This window comes from Castanea sativa, chromosome 5 (assembly GCF_040712315.1).
Source record: "Castanea sativa cultivar Marrone di Chiusa Pesio chromosome 5, ASM4071231v1".
In the NCBI taxonomy this organism is placed as follows: Eukaryota; Viridiplantae; Streptophyta; class Magnoliopsida; order Fagales; family Fagaceae; genus Castanea; species Castanea sativa.
In genome coordinates this window covers 9,835,723-9,850,266 of record NC_134017.1, presented here as the reverse complement: position 1 = coordinate 9,850,266, position 14,544 = coordinate 9,835,723, and the positions used below count along the sequence as shown (strand labels likewise).

At 33.9% G+C, this 14,544-nt stretch overlaps 1 pseudogene; it reads right to left on the bottom strand.

The window, feature by feature from the left end:
* The window catches only part of LOC142634704 (uncharacterized), a 36,862-nt pseudogene extending 22,318 nt beyond the window's left edge, over positions 1-14,544 (bottom strand).

Here is a 14,544-nt window from a genome sequence, read left to right as displayed (position 1 = left end):
TATAATGTAGCTACATATATATCATCACTACATAGTATCTGCATAATATATCTGTCAACAAAAAAGATTATCCTATGTAAAAGAAATTTAGAGCCATATAGGCACTATGTTTAAAATTTTAGTCTTTTACTTCATTCATTCATTCTTTCTTCTTTTACTTCATTCATTCATTCTTTCTTCTTTTTTTATTTTTTTATTTTTTTATTTTTTTATTTTTTTTAGCACTTTTATGTGAAAAAAAAAATTCTACCAAGAATCCATCAAACCAAAAAAATTTTAGAGAAAAAATAAAATCAAGTTTGAAATTCAAAGTAAAGAATTGAGATTTTGGTAGAAATGAATGAAATAATTACCGTTGCAAATATGTTTTCTTTTGCAAGTTGGTAGAGAGAAATGAAATAATTACAATGAGGGGAAAAAATCAACTTAGAGAACTGTGTTATAAAGGAGAAGAGAAATATGGAGAGAGAGTGAGGGAGAGAGATCTATGGAAGAGGAGAGACCAGAATTAGTGACAGTGAGGGTGTGAGGAAAGAAAAAGAAAAGGAAAGAGAGAAAGAGTGAGAGAGCTGTGAGAGAGAGAGAGAGAGAGATTGTTTTCCAAAAAAAAAAAAAATGGAAAACAACTTGTAAAAAACAAGCCTTATTTTTATTAGGATTTTCCATTGACTAAAGATAGTTTTCCGTTGACCATTTTTTGTGTGCTATCAAACACTGAAAAATGTGGAAAACTATCTTTATAGAAAGTTTTCCAGCAAAACAAACAGAGAGTTAATAATTTATCAAGGAGTCTGGAGCAATTACAACCTTTAAATTCATCATTGTTTGGCAAAGACAAGACCATATAATAATAATAACAATAATAATAATAATCAATATATATATATATATAAAAGCGGAGACCTCATACAAAAGTGCATGGGGTTCCACCATGTGGTGTTTTGTATGAGTTCTTTTTCGTTTAGCATTTCACCTCCTATCTTCTTACCAATGATTAGTTTAAGCCATAAATGTAAAAAATTAAAAGATTTGGTTATATTCCCTTTTCCAACTACTTGAACTCTTCTACTTTTAATTTTTTTAATTTAAAAAATGAAAGATTTTCTCCATTCAATGTTAGTTTTCATGTTCTTTTATATATTCTAATTTCACAAAATATCAAAAGGCCAAAAGAAAAATAGAACTAGAGAGATAGAGTGACAAAGAGTGAGAAATTAGTGTCAAAAAGAGTGAAATTGGCTTTGGTTCAGGTGCATATGATCTAAATTTTTTAACAACACTATCAAAGCTTGACACAATACTTTAACAACATATGGAGATTCTAAAAGGTATGTGCTTTTTGTCTTTATTTATATTTTTGGAAAGTGTTTAATCGTTGTAAGTGATTAAAGTACTCAAATGTAAGTAAAATTAAACGTAAAATATGAAATAGTATAAGCTTATATTTCCATTTTCAATTATTGTTTTATTTTTAATCTCTTGGCATGTGTATTTAGTTTTGCGAATTAGAAATTATAAACCTTAAATCTTGGATGTTTAACTTTCAAAAGTTCACGTGTTTTCTTAAAAAAAAAATACTTCTAAAAAAAAGAAAATGAAATAATAAAAAATTTTATATTGAAAACGGTCAAATGTAAGAACTAAATATTTATGTACGACTCATCAAACAAAAAAGGGCATATAGTTGCATTTTTTTAGTTTAATTAATTATGGTTACTTATGAATATATTGTGTTACAATTTTTTTTTCATTCATTATTTTAGTGACGTATAATACATAATCGAAATTAATTCTCCAAACATTATAGCACATATGAGTATTGTAAAATAACTAATAACGAACACGCGCATCGCGCGGGACATCCACTAGTCTATATCTATATATTACTAAAAGCTAAAGTGAAGTGTTTAATATTGCTGCGCTCATGTTGAGCCACGTCAGCATCCATGTCATTATTTTTTTCTTTCCATTTTCTTATAATTATTTTAATATTTTTTTATTTCATATTTATACTTCTCCAACATTTCTTCCTCCCATACTTTTTCATCTCCCCACTACTTCTCCAACCTTCTTATTCTCTCACCTTCTCATCTCCCCACTACCCTCTACATTAATATCATTCTTCATTTTTCCCTTCATCTTCTTCTATTTTTGTCTCTCTTCTTATTCGCACCCTCTTACTATAAATTTGTCACTATCTATTTCATTCTACGCATAGCTTTCCCTTACAAAAAAAGGCTCTCTCTCTCTCTCTCTCTCTCTCTCTCAATTTTGGGGTTGGATTTTTATTTTTCTTGCATCTTCACTTTAAGTTGATAATTTTTTATATTCTTTAATCTACTTTAGGTTAATACGATTTAGTTTTGTTTTTTTTTAATTTTTTTTCTCTCTCATTGATTGTTAAATGTTATCCTATTGCGTTATAAAAGATTAAATATAAAAATATAATATTATCTTACTACATAGCATGATTTAGATAGTTTAATTTGATAGTTATTGTAATTTGATAGCATGATTTTTATAGTGCTCAATTTAGATGTTAAAATATGAGACTTTAATCATTTTTGTTTATTTGCTAATCCTTTGTGGTGAATAAAGTACTCTTAATAATTGTATTAGAATTACTCTATAATGCCATTTATTTAGAGAAAAACAAAGGTTGGCTAAACAATAATTATTGGATGAGAGACAAATTTTATCTTTGGCAATTTTACTTTCATTATTATTATTATTATTATTATTATTATTATTATTATTATTATTATTATTATTATTATTATTATTTTATAACAATGCATTTGTAGAAATATAATTCTTAGATTTTGCTAATAATTTTTTATTTGATAATATGTTTTGGATGGCTGAAATTACAATTTCTACAAAGAAAATAACCTTAGTAGATTATAAATAAGAAATTGTTTTCCTAATTGGTCCAATTAACCATATCTAAGTTTTATTAATTTTTTTAGTTACTTTTCTCAGTGTTTTGGATTGTAGGTAGAAAAAATAAGTTTGAGAAAGTTTGCTTAAAACTAAAAGAATAATTTTCAAATTTTTTATTCTTTTTAATGATTCACAAAATGTTATAAATAAATTTTATTAAAAAATAAATATTTTTGTTAACTTGCCTTTTGAATTTTTGAGAAAAATTGTATTTTTTTAATTTTAGTATGAGAAAAATTATTGAATTTATGATTTATGATTGTTCCTATATTACATTTATGATTATTCTTATAATAAATAAAAATATAATTACAAAATACATTACTCTTTATTAAATTAATTTAAATTGTATAAATTTTTTTTAATAAAACTACTATAAAAATAATTATCATGGACGCCCAGATTCGCGGCTAATAATAATAATAATAAAAACCCTAGATAATATATATATGAACTGTATTGTCTTTTCTCTTTCGTGTTGTTCATAAATCTAGGCACAAAATTCTTCTGCATTATCATCATTCAGTGTTTTGCTTAAAATCAGAGAGAGAGACCTGTAAGTGCGCCTTAAAGAAAGATTCAAGGATGCTTATTGAGATGGTACTTTCAAATTGCACATTCCCAAATGGTATGCCTAAAAATATTGGAGATGTGCTTGAACTTCTTGAGCCATGGTTTGAAAATGCTTCTGGTGAAGCACAACCCTCCTCTGTTACAATTTCATTACTTGATAGAAGCTTTGGCAAGGTTTAAGGCCTCCTGCAAATATCAGAAAACAAATCATTAATTTGACTCAGAATATTAATCTATAACACAATGGTTATTGAAACAAAATCTTTTGCCATTAATTTTAACCTTTCTGATGAGAAAGAGCTACATGGTCCTCTTTCATGGTTGCAGTCTTGTATCTGTGCAAGTTGATATAAAAGATTTCGGTAGAGAAATGAATGGTATGCAGTTGGAATCTCTAACATGCACTGGACTAGTGTTTGCAGATACCCTTCGACATCATGCTCAAATACAAGACGAATTCCACACATTTGAACTTTCACACCTCGGTTATCGCTTCCAAATGAAACCCATATGTGACTACAACGATTCAACTGAAACCGGATGCGTGGTATGTAAAATACCAAAACTATTCGTTGTGATGACTTCATAAAACCATCTTTAGAGAGGGGAAAGTCTATGCCAGGAGCAAGAGGAACTACACCACTAGCTGAGAGACTAAAAATGCGGAGAAAAACTGTTGGATCCTGTTTGTAAGTCGAAACATCTCGTTGCTTGTCAATAGTACAAAGAGCATATACAGCGAGCCCCATCCATCTCGGATTATCATGCAAGTTTGGAGGCCAATCCATTTTTATGTAGGACTCCAAATTTTGATAACTGAACCAGCTTGAAGGAATTGCGATTTGAGGAAAATAATAATTATATGTGTGGTATCGCGCCAGGTGTGCCTGTTCAAATGTTCAAATAGTGAGAGTTGATAATATGGAGAAGTTCGGCCAAAATGGGCAATTAGCCATAGATGCTGAAGAATATAGTTAGTAGGCATTGGTTCGAAAGAAAATATAATAGTAACATCTCGACTCTTAGAGAGTCGATTTTGGGGCTATAAATCGAGTTTTTAATGCTCGATTTTTATGGTCTGATTCTGTTCGATGTGGCATATTTTCCACGTGGCGTCTAGTTGGAAATCGAGCATCTGAGACTCGATTTATATCTTTTATATATCCTCTTCTTTGTCCTTATATTTTCTGGGTTTCACTCTCTTCTCACCTGATCTGCTTCTTTCTTCCTCTTCCACGCTGATCTGCCCAGCCGCCCAGCTGCCGCCAACCCACGCGAACCCAGGCCGCCGCGCCTCAGGTCGCGCGACCTGGGGCGCGGCGGCCTGGGTCGCGGCCAGGCAGCACGAACCTGGGTCGCGCCCCAGGTCGCTCGAACCGGGGGCGCGGCGGCCTGGGTCGCGCGACCCAAGTCGCCGTGGATTTGGGGCAATGGTTTTTTTTTTTTTTTTTGTGCGTACTGGGTTCTGCGTGATCTTCCCATGGTGGTGATGAATTTTGATGGTTGTCGTGATGAATTTTGATGGTTGTTGATGGTTGTTGTGTATTTCAGGAACAGATGGTAAAAGACTTAGATTTAATTTTTTTGGGTTTGTAAATCGAGTCTTTAAGACTCGATTTTCAGGTAGATTACACGTGGAAAAAATGCCACATCAGACAGAATTAGACCATAGAAATCGAGCATTAAAGACTCGATTTATAGCCCCAAAATCGAGTCTTTTAGACTCGAGATGCTAGTAAAAAATATAGTTTGTAAACCTTAACTACTAATTATATTGTTTGAAAATTATTGCTATTTTACTATTTTCTCCGAGAAGTTCTAAAAATATGAAAACCTCTATATTCCACAGGCATTGTTTATACACAGGATAGAGATATAGTGAGAGTAATAATAGTAAGTATTGACCTGATCATATCTTGAATGTTAACTGATAATCTTGATCAATGCCATAATATAGGCCTAAACAAATGTACATTATTTTTCTTTTTTGCTGAATCTAAACATATGTATATATTAGTATGCTAGCAAATAAAAATTATCTGTCTCATTCTCAATGGTCATGTCATGTGTCTAATTTGGGGCTTAAGTGATAGTTTAGTGGTAATGGTATCTTTATGATGTCTCATTTCTATGATTTTAACTCCACATTTCCCTCCTTCACTATCCATTTATTATTAATAAATAAAAATGTCAGAGTCTGATTTTTTTTATTCATTTTAAACTTTGAATACCTTAATAGGAATAAATAAAAAAGGAGTGTAATAGGCTGTGATTAGTGAAGCATAAAATAAAACATTCAAAGTGAGATTTGTTTTATACTTAAGCAAAAGAGAGAAAAAAAGAAACAAAAATATGTTGTTTAGGAAAGAATAGTGCGATACCTCATAGAATCTTGAAAGCAGTGAAGTGAGGGCTCTTCTCAGCCTGAGGTTTGGGTCAATTACTGCATTGGACTGACTGGATTCTGCCTCGTCTTCATGGCTTTGGGGCTTGCCCATATGAAATTTCATGAAATCTTCACGACTTAGACGGAGGTCCTCAGGGCTCCCAAAAATTTTTTGGCTCAAGTTTTGTACAAATTGTACCACATCTTGCTCATATAGTATACGCGCACCACAACCTTTAATCTTAATATTTGGGCTGCTGGTTTCAATCAATGGTCTAATCCAATCTCGTTCATCTAGTAGTTCTTGAAACCTCGCACGCGATATAATTGCCAAAGTTCAAATGAACCAGCGTGGATTTTGTCTCTAGGGACCTTATAGACTAGGGGACAATTTATGGGACCTCCATGCACTTCCAAACGAAACTCATGAAAGTATTTTGCATCCCAATCAACAGGAAAAACCACGTTCAAATTTTCGTGAACTTCAAAACAAACGCATAGAGCAATTCCTGTCCAACTAATACTATATTGATGTAGCGGGATTGATACAAATGACCCACAATTTTGATGATTAAACCACTCTGGAATTTCGATTTGCTGTAAAACGCTATAAAATTCTTCAATTTCACGTATATGATCCTGTAAAATATTAAAAGGAAAAAGTAAAAAGATGTTCAATGCATGAGTGTGTCAGAGAGAGAGAGTGAGAGTGAGAGAAAGAGAGAGTCACCTCCATGTATCTTTGCCACAATGGCTGGAAGTATATATCAGGCAAAGAAACCTCGGTTATTTTGCTTCTGTCGTCCTTGAGCAAGCTGTCCAGCAAAAAACCCTCGGTAATTTTGCCTTCTTCATCCTCGAGCAAACTGAGGCAATTAATAAAAGTGAATCCTGTTTCACCAGAAGTCCACACAACAACTTTATTTGAATAATTTTCCAATGAAGTACATCCTCTTGCCATTACATATTTTGTACTTAATGGAAGATAAGGCAATGATTGAAGCTTGCTACAATTATCCAAGCAAAGAACTTTAAGCTTAGAAATTTGAGAAATGCTATTAGGCAAGCTTGTAAAATTGTTTTTGCTCAGATTCAGAGACCGCAGTGAGGATAAGTAACTAAGATCATCAGGGAGTGCTCCATCTGACAGATTGCTGTCACTTAGATCTAGAGATTTTAAAGAGCTTAAGCCTGAAAGCGACTTAGGCAACAACAAGTTGATGGGATCTAGTTTAGGGTGATGGGCATTGGAAAAACAATATGTCCATAAAACAAGTGTAGCACATATAAATATATTCAGATAGTTGTGCGGCAGCAGTAAGAAATACAGAACAAGAAATGAAACTGTTGCTTTAATAGTGAGGGTGGCACCAATTGAGGATAAAGTAGGGGAAAGCCCAAGCAAATGCAATGATTTTGGTTGTTGAACCCTACATCCAGATAGAATAAGGATTTCAAGAGATGTCAAATTACAAATGGTGCTAGGACAACTCAAAAGGTACTTGCAATCTTTAAGATTCAATAATGTCAAGCCAGTTAGATGCTTGATTGATGATGGCAGTTCTTCAGGGCAGTCCCATCCAAATAAAGCTTTGACAAGCATGTCATATTTTCTCCAATCTCTGAAAGTTTCCTGAGCCTTGAACAGCCTGATAGAAAAAAAGATTCAAGAGACTCTAATTTGATCTCACATGGAAGGTTCTTAAGACGCTTGCAATCTTTTAGATTTAAGAAAATAAGTCGTCTGAGAGCTCCCATTGATGGGTGAACCTTATATAATCTTGTACAACCTTGAAAAATCAGAGTCTCAAGATTTGGAAATCCAAAGAACTCAGGAGTCTTGATTAAGTTTTGAGAGTAACTAAAGTCCATGAGTTTTAGCTGGTCCAAGTTCTGTGATAAAACAATAAAATAAATATGAAAAATTTAAGTAGTGAAGTCAATAGCCTAGTTTAATTAAAGAAGAAAAAAAAAACACCCGCTTTAGAAAATCTTACACTAAATCCTTCTGGTAGTTGCTCAATGTTGCTATGAGGCACGATGAGTTCAACAAGATTGTTTGGTCGAAAACTCCTTAGCATGGATCTCAATGGATAATCATGCCATTCCATCATTCGTAACTCATTAGAAAGATCATTAAGGCCTTGAGGAAGGAGCACATCATAAATTTTAATCAACTCTAGTCCTGTCATCTTTGAGAAGGCGTTGGCATTCAAGGTTTCTTTATGTGGAGGCGAGGTTAGCATCATGCCTTTTATTTTTTTTGTTCCCTAGTAACCAAGGACAGTGAAATTAGTGTAAAAAATGAGAAAAATTGTACCTGGGAAAATTATACAAACGTGTACTTCCCTCTTTCTCTTGTTATTTGTTACTCCTTCTGAGTTGGAATTCCCAAGTCCCTTGTGTGGCTAACATTGGAATGACTAAAGGTTTTAAGTTTTTAATAAAAGCAAAAAAAATTTAGCCATTAGATTTAGATCTTTTTTTCAGCTGCCCAACATGATGTGACATGCATTGGTAGGTGCATTAAATATTGGTGAAAAACTCATTTTCATCTCTATATTTTCATGCGATTTCCACTTTGGTTTCTATTTTTTATTTTCACTGTTTTTAGTCATTGTTTTGAAAAACGCGTTTCATTTTAGTTCTTAAAGTTACTCATCTAACAGAAGTATCTTACGTAGCAAACGGTCTAACAATAAATATTGACGTATCCATTAAAATAATATTAAAAAAATTATTTACATTTTTTAAAAATGCCACATCAACAATTTAATTTAAAAAAAAAAAACCACATAAGATAAAAATAATATAAAAAATTTCTAACCTAGTTATTTAAAAAAAAAAAGAAAAGAAATTAGTTAAATTAATTTTTTTTCTTTTTTTTTTGGAAGAACATGAAGAACTCTAAACTATGTGTTCTTCATTTTCTTTGTGTTCTTCCCCAAAAGATTGACTCATATTCTTAGCAAATCAATCCTTATTTTCTTCCCTTTTCTTTGTCTTCCTTCTCTTTTTTTTTTTTTTTTTTTCATGTATTTTCTTGGCATCCAAACCCAAAAAATTTTCACACACTCAAAAGAAAACCTTCAAACCGGTCCCCCTCCCTTGTAAATCTCTAACCTTCCTCTCTCTTCCAAAACTTTCACAACTCTTTCAAACTCCATGGCCGGTCTCCTCTACTCATCACCACTACTGCCACCACCACAACCGGCGGTGGTTCTCTTCTTTTCTTTCTCTGAACGACCTACTCTCTCTCTCTCTCTTTCTCTCTCTCTCTCTCTCTCTCTCTCTCATGATTCGCTCAAACTCAGACCCAAATGGCTCAAACTCTCTCTAACTCATAGATCGTTGTCTCTCTATCCTAGATCGGTAAGTCTCTCTCTTTCATCTCTCTATCTCTTAGCTCAGTGGTGTAGATCGTGGTGGAGATATGTATTCCGATGGTGGGCTTGTGGGTTGTGAGTTTTGTTGATTTGGGTTTGTGGGTTTGTGGTGTATGTTGATTTTTGGGTTTGTGGGTTTGTGGTGTATGTTGTATTCCGACATTGATTTCTGGTTTTGTGGTGTATGTTGATTTATGGGTTTATGGGTTTGTGGTGTATGTTGATTTCTATTTGTGGGTTTATGTTATATGTTGTCTGAATCCAAATCGACTACTCGTTTGGAGAAGATTTCAAATCCAGAGTGGAATCAGGTGTACGCTTTCTCTAAAGATCTTATTCAAGCTTCGCTACTTGTCATTACTATAATGGATAAGGATGATGATTTCATGGATCGGGTTGAGTTTGAAGTGAAAACCTAGTTCTCTCTCTCTAAACCCATGGATGAAAACCCAAAGTTTCTCTCTCTAAATTGATGGCCGAAACTAGCGGTGGCTTTCTCTTAAAACCCTTAGGCTAACTAAATCGGCGGCTTCAAATTTGGGGTTAAAGGTGTGTGGGTTGTCGAATTTAAGGTTGTGTGGTTGTTTGTGGTTTGGTTGTGCATGGAGGTTGAAAATCTAGGTTTGAGTTTTGTATTTTTTGTGTTTGGTTTCAAAGCATAAGAAAATCTTGTTGAATGTTTGTGTTTTGTAAATTTTTATGGGCATGTCTTTTTATTTTGTAAATCTGAGTGATTTTATGGGTTTGGTTGCTAAAAAATTGCAAGAAAAGAAAGTAAATTTTTAATTTTTAATTTTCTGGGCAAGCTTAGTTGGGGAAGAAAATGAAGAACACATAGTTCTGAGTTCTACATGTTCTTCCAAAAAAGAAAAAAGAAAAAAATTAATTTAACTAATTTCTTTTCTTTTTTTAAAAAATAATTATGTTAGAAAATTTTAAATTATTTTTATCTGATGCGGCTTTTAAAAAAAAAAATTAAATTGTTGATGTGGCATTTTTAAAAATGTAAATAATTTTTTTAATATTATTTAATGAACACGTCAATATTTACTGTTGGATCGTTTGCCACGTAGGATACTTCTGTTAAATGAGTAATGGTAAGAACTAAAACGGAATGCGTTTTTCAAAACAAGAACTAAAAGTGGTGAAAATAAAAGATAGAGACCAAAGTGAAAATTGCGGGAAAATATAGGGACTAAAATGGGTTTTTTGCTTTAAATATTTTAAGTATATTTAAGAGGAGTAATGCTCCATACACAAATTATTTTACAACATTTTTACAAAATGTTAATGTGGCCCACCTCTTATTGGTTTTCATTTAGACCCACCATTAATATCAAATTTTTATTTACCAATAATCATTCACCACATCAGTAGTTTGTAAAAGTTTTTATAAAATAATTTGTATCTCTAGCATTATTCTTTTAAGAATAATGTAGTATTACAATATTTTACACAATTGTTTACTATAATTTTACACATGGCAAAGTGTGAGTAATGAAAAAAAAATTATGGAAAGTTATTATTATTATTATTATTATTATTATTATTATTATTATTATTATTATTATTATTATTATTAAAAGTTTAACTAATCAATATATAAATAAATCAATAGATATTATATTTAAATTTGTTTAGGATTTGATATTTTTTATTTGTCTTGTAAAAGTTATGATATGAAAATATATATTTGAAATATAGATATTTATATTTAACTGGATTATTTTAGTTAAATTTTCTATTTATACTAATTTAATAATATTTATTTATATTTAAATAATTATTAAATTAATTATGACATCATCACGGTTTGACCTTAGTTTGACCTTAGTCTGACCTTAAAAACCTTGAACCTCTTTCTTTTACGGTTCATTGAACAGTCTGAGTCTAAAAACCATATTCAAGAGTAGAATAAGTCATGGAAAGCTTATCAATTATTGTATTAAATTTAGCTCTAGAGAGGGGTTGAGTCTGACATGAACGTAATTGACATTACAATAAATGTAGGGGCTCTTATCTCTAGGTCCAAATACACGATCATCAATATCACACCATCACATTGTTGAGAATATCTAGCACGAGTAATGCTACATATATAATAGTTTTCACAATAAATTTTATACATATTGAGTTGACATATTCTTATTAATTCTTATATAAGCTAACTATTAACACTAATTTATTATTTATTCACAAGCCAAGTCTTCATTTTCCAAAAGATTCATGGAAGCTTTTCGATGAGGCTGAGACGAGGCAGGAGTAGTGGTTTTGGACGAAGGATCTCTGGCAGGTTCAGTATCCATGTCGTGGATTTGGACGGACGGTTGCTGAGAAGGAAAAACAGGGAGGCCAGGCTTGACCACCCTAGGCTTAGATGACTTGTGTTTATCCCTCTTCTCCTTACGATGACTTGGAAGATTCTCTAAGTCAATGGCCTTTGACAAATTCTTTCTTTTGTCCCCAATAGCAGGACGAGGTTGAGACTGAACTTCGGGCCTAGTTACCTCGTCCACAACTTCCTTTCCTTTATTTTCCTTCATGGTCGTCATCCCTAAAAGAAAAATATTGAAGTATCAGCTAAGGAATGTATAACAATCAAATAGCTTCTAAGGGAAATGGAAACTCACGTTTGCGAACAGTAAGCTAATGGACAATAGCTACGGCAGAGGGTTCAGGACCAAGACCCTACGTGGCAAGACACTAAAGGGTCACCAAAGAATGAAAGCTCCTATCAGTGTATATACGAGCTCTGTGGATGCGGTCATGATGAAATTTACTTAAAGATGATCGTTTAACAGTTGAAACAAAGAAGGGAGAAAAAGGTTAGACGATTATAAAAAAATAAAAGCGCGGGGGGGGGGGGGGAAGCAAAGCAAACATAACAAACAAAAACATACATTCATGACGAAGGTTGCCTGATTCTCCAGTATATGGGGCAAATGAATCCCTGTCAACCTCGACAGGGTGCCTAGACCAGAAACCAGAGATGAAGAAAAACTTTGTATTTCAGTTTCTGTTAGATGTAACCAAGGACTTAATCAATCTATAGTCACTGCCCCTAGCTATAAATTGGTAAAAGCCCAAGGACTGACTAATATCTGAGGGTTTGTAGCAATAGAGGAATTTGTCCACAATGAGAGGATGATCCCCTTCAAATACTTCCCTCCACAAAACTTGCATAGAGACGATGAGTCTCTATGCATTAGGGTTAAATTGACAAGCTCCTAAACCTAACCTAGTAAGTAATTCTCTAGCAAAGGCATTTAGGGGTAACCTAAGCCCCCCTAGACAATAAGCCTCATAAATACCTATCCCAAAACGGGGTTGGCAACACCATTCCCCACGAACGGCTAACCTAGGGTTAAGGTCGTCTGGGATTTGGTACCAACTCCTATGGGCAACTAGTCTCCTCTCATCTGTCTTGGAAGGAGTACCTATAGCATAGCTATATACAGTCTCTATCTCGTCTACATGAGTGGGCGGAGGAACACCCGTTGAGGTACTAGCCTAAGACCCTGAGGCTGCTCTCGTCCTAAGGTGTTCTTAGAAGACCTTTAGGGGAACCCCAGGAACACCAGAAGTGTATTCCTCGGTGGTATTCCCACTACTACTACTACTATGGCTACTAGAATCAGTGTAGCTAGTGGAGTCATGATACTCGTCTATAGCCTTATCTACGCTATTGCTAGACAAGGAAAAAACAATCTCAGATATTTTGAAATTCTAAGGAAAACCTAAGGAGGTTGAAGAGAGTACCTGGCTCTAGACAGAGGAAAACTAAGGACGAGGAAACACTTCTAGACGAAGCGCTAGATGAAGAATGTCAAGGAAGAAAATCTCAGAAATGTGAAGGGTAGGAGAGGAATTCTACTATTTATAGGCAATAGAATTTGGCATCTGAAACGATGTGACCAACCAAAGGATGACATGTGGCATACTCCTCGAAAAAAGTGAATCGACGCAACTAGTCACCAATGAGGCCATAACACGTGGCATACCTAACCACTGGCATAAGGACACACGTCCAAAGAATAGCATTAGGCTATATAGCACCTTGGACGACCCCTGGACAGGGGGCAACTAATGTTAAACTAAAAATTAAGCCAACTCCAAGCTCGTCTATGAGAGTTGTCCATATTAAAAAGGCAAGAATGGACCTCCTTTATAGAACTGGCCATCCATGCACTTGAGGGTCATCCATTAAGAAAACATTTGGACGACCCTAGACACTTAAGAAATTCCAAGTGTCTCTCTATAAGAGTTAATGAATTGGACCACGCGTTTCTATTCCAAGGCATGAGTGAAAATCGAGGTTCATTGCCACAACTTCTTACCAAGTACTTAACTTCCAAATAACGGTTATGGAAGATAAGATCAAATAGTCTAACTTCCATTGCAATTGTGGAAGTTAACCCTGAACCTTTGGACCTCCTCAAAAATAGGGGAAGTTACTAGACAAGTAACTGCTTCAAGTGTACACTATATAAAGGCTCATTTACATCAAATGGAGGTAAGTTTTTAACAACTCCTAAAAAGTTGGAACTCTAGAATTTGAGAAAGAAACTAACTTTGGCATCAGAGGGTTCTTGGCCGATCCACCCCGGTCACCTTTAATCGTGTGTTCTTCTTTTCCAATCCTTCCAAACAGTCACTAGCCTTTTGAAGCCCGAATCATCCAGCCTACAGTAAGTACTTAGAGCAACCACATCAGCTCATGTAAAAGATTCTGTCTATTTTAGACAAAAAACCTACTTTTTTCTATTTTACACCATCACTTTTACAAAACATCCACATTAGTTTATTTATTTTACAAGATTTTTCAATAAAATATTCATTCTTCATCAAACTTTTTTTTATTAATTTCCCTAATGGTCATACTTTTTTAATTTAAACTTATATTTTAAGTAAACTACCAACACCAGTGGCTCACCCAATGGAGCCGCTTGTGGTGGAGGTCCGATGGCCGAACCACCAAAATAGTGGTTACGGCGAACTCCAATGGATTGGTCTCGCCGCCCACTGTACCACCAAATAGTGACCCACCGGTGGGTGGATTGTTAAAATAGTGGCTTTGACAAACGCCACTGATGCCCAAACTACCAAAATTGTGGCTTTGGTGACCGCCCACTGGATTGGTGTCTCTGACCATTGTACCGACAACACCGGTGAGCCAATTGTTATAATAGTGGCTCCGATGACCATTCCTGAATCAATGTCTCCGGCCGCCGTATAATCTTTGGATATGGCATGCAT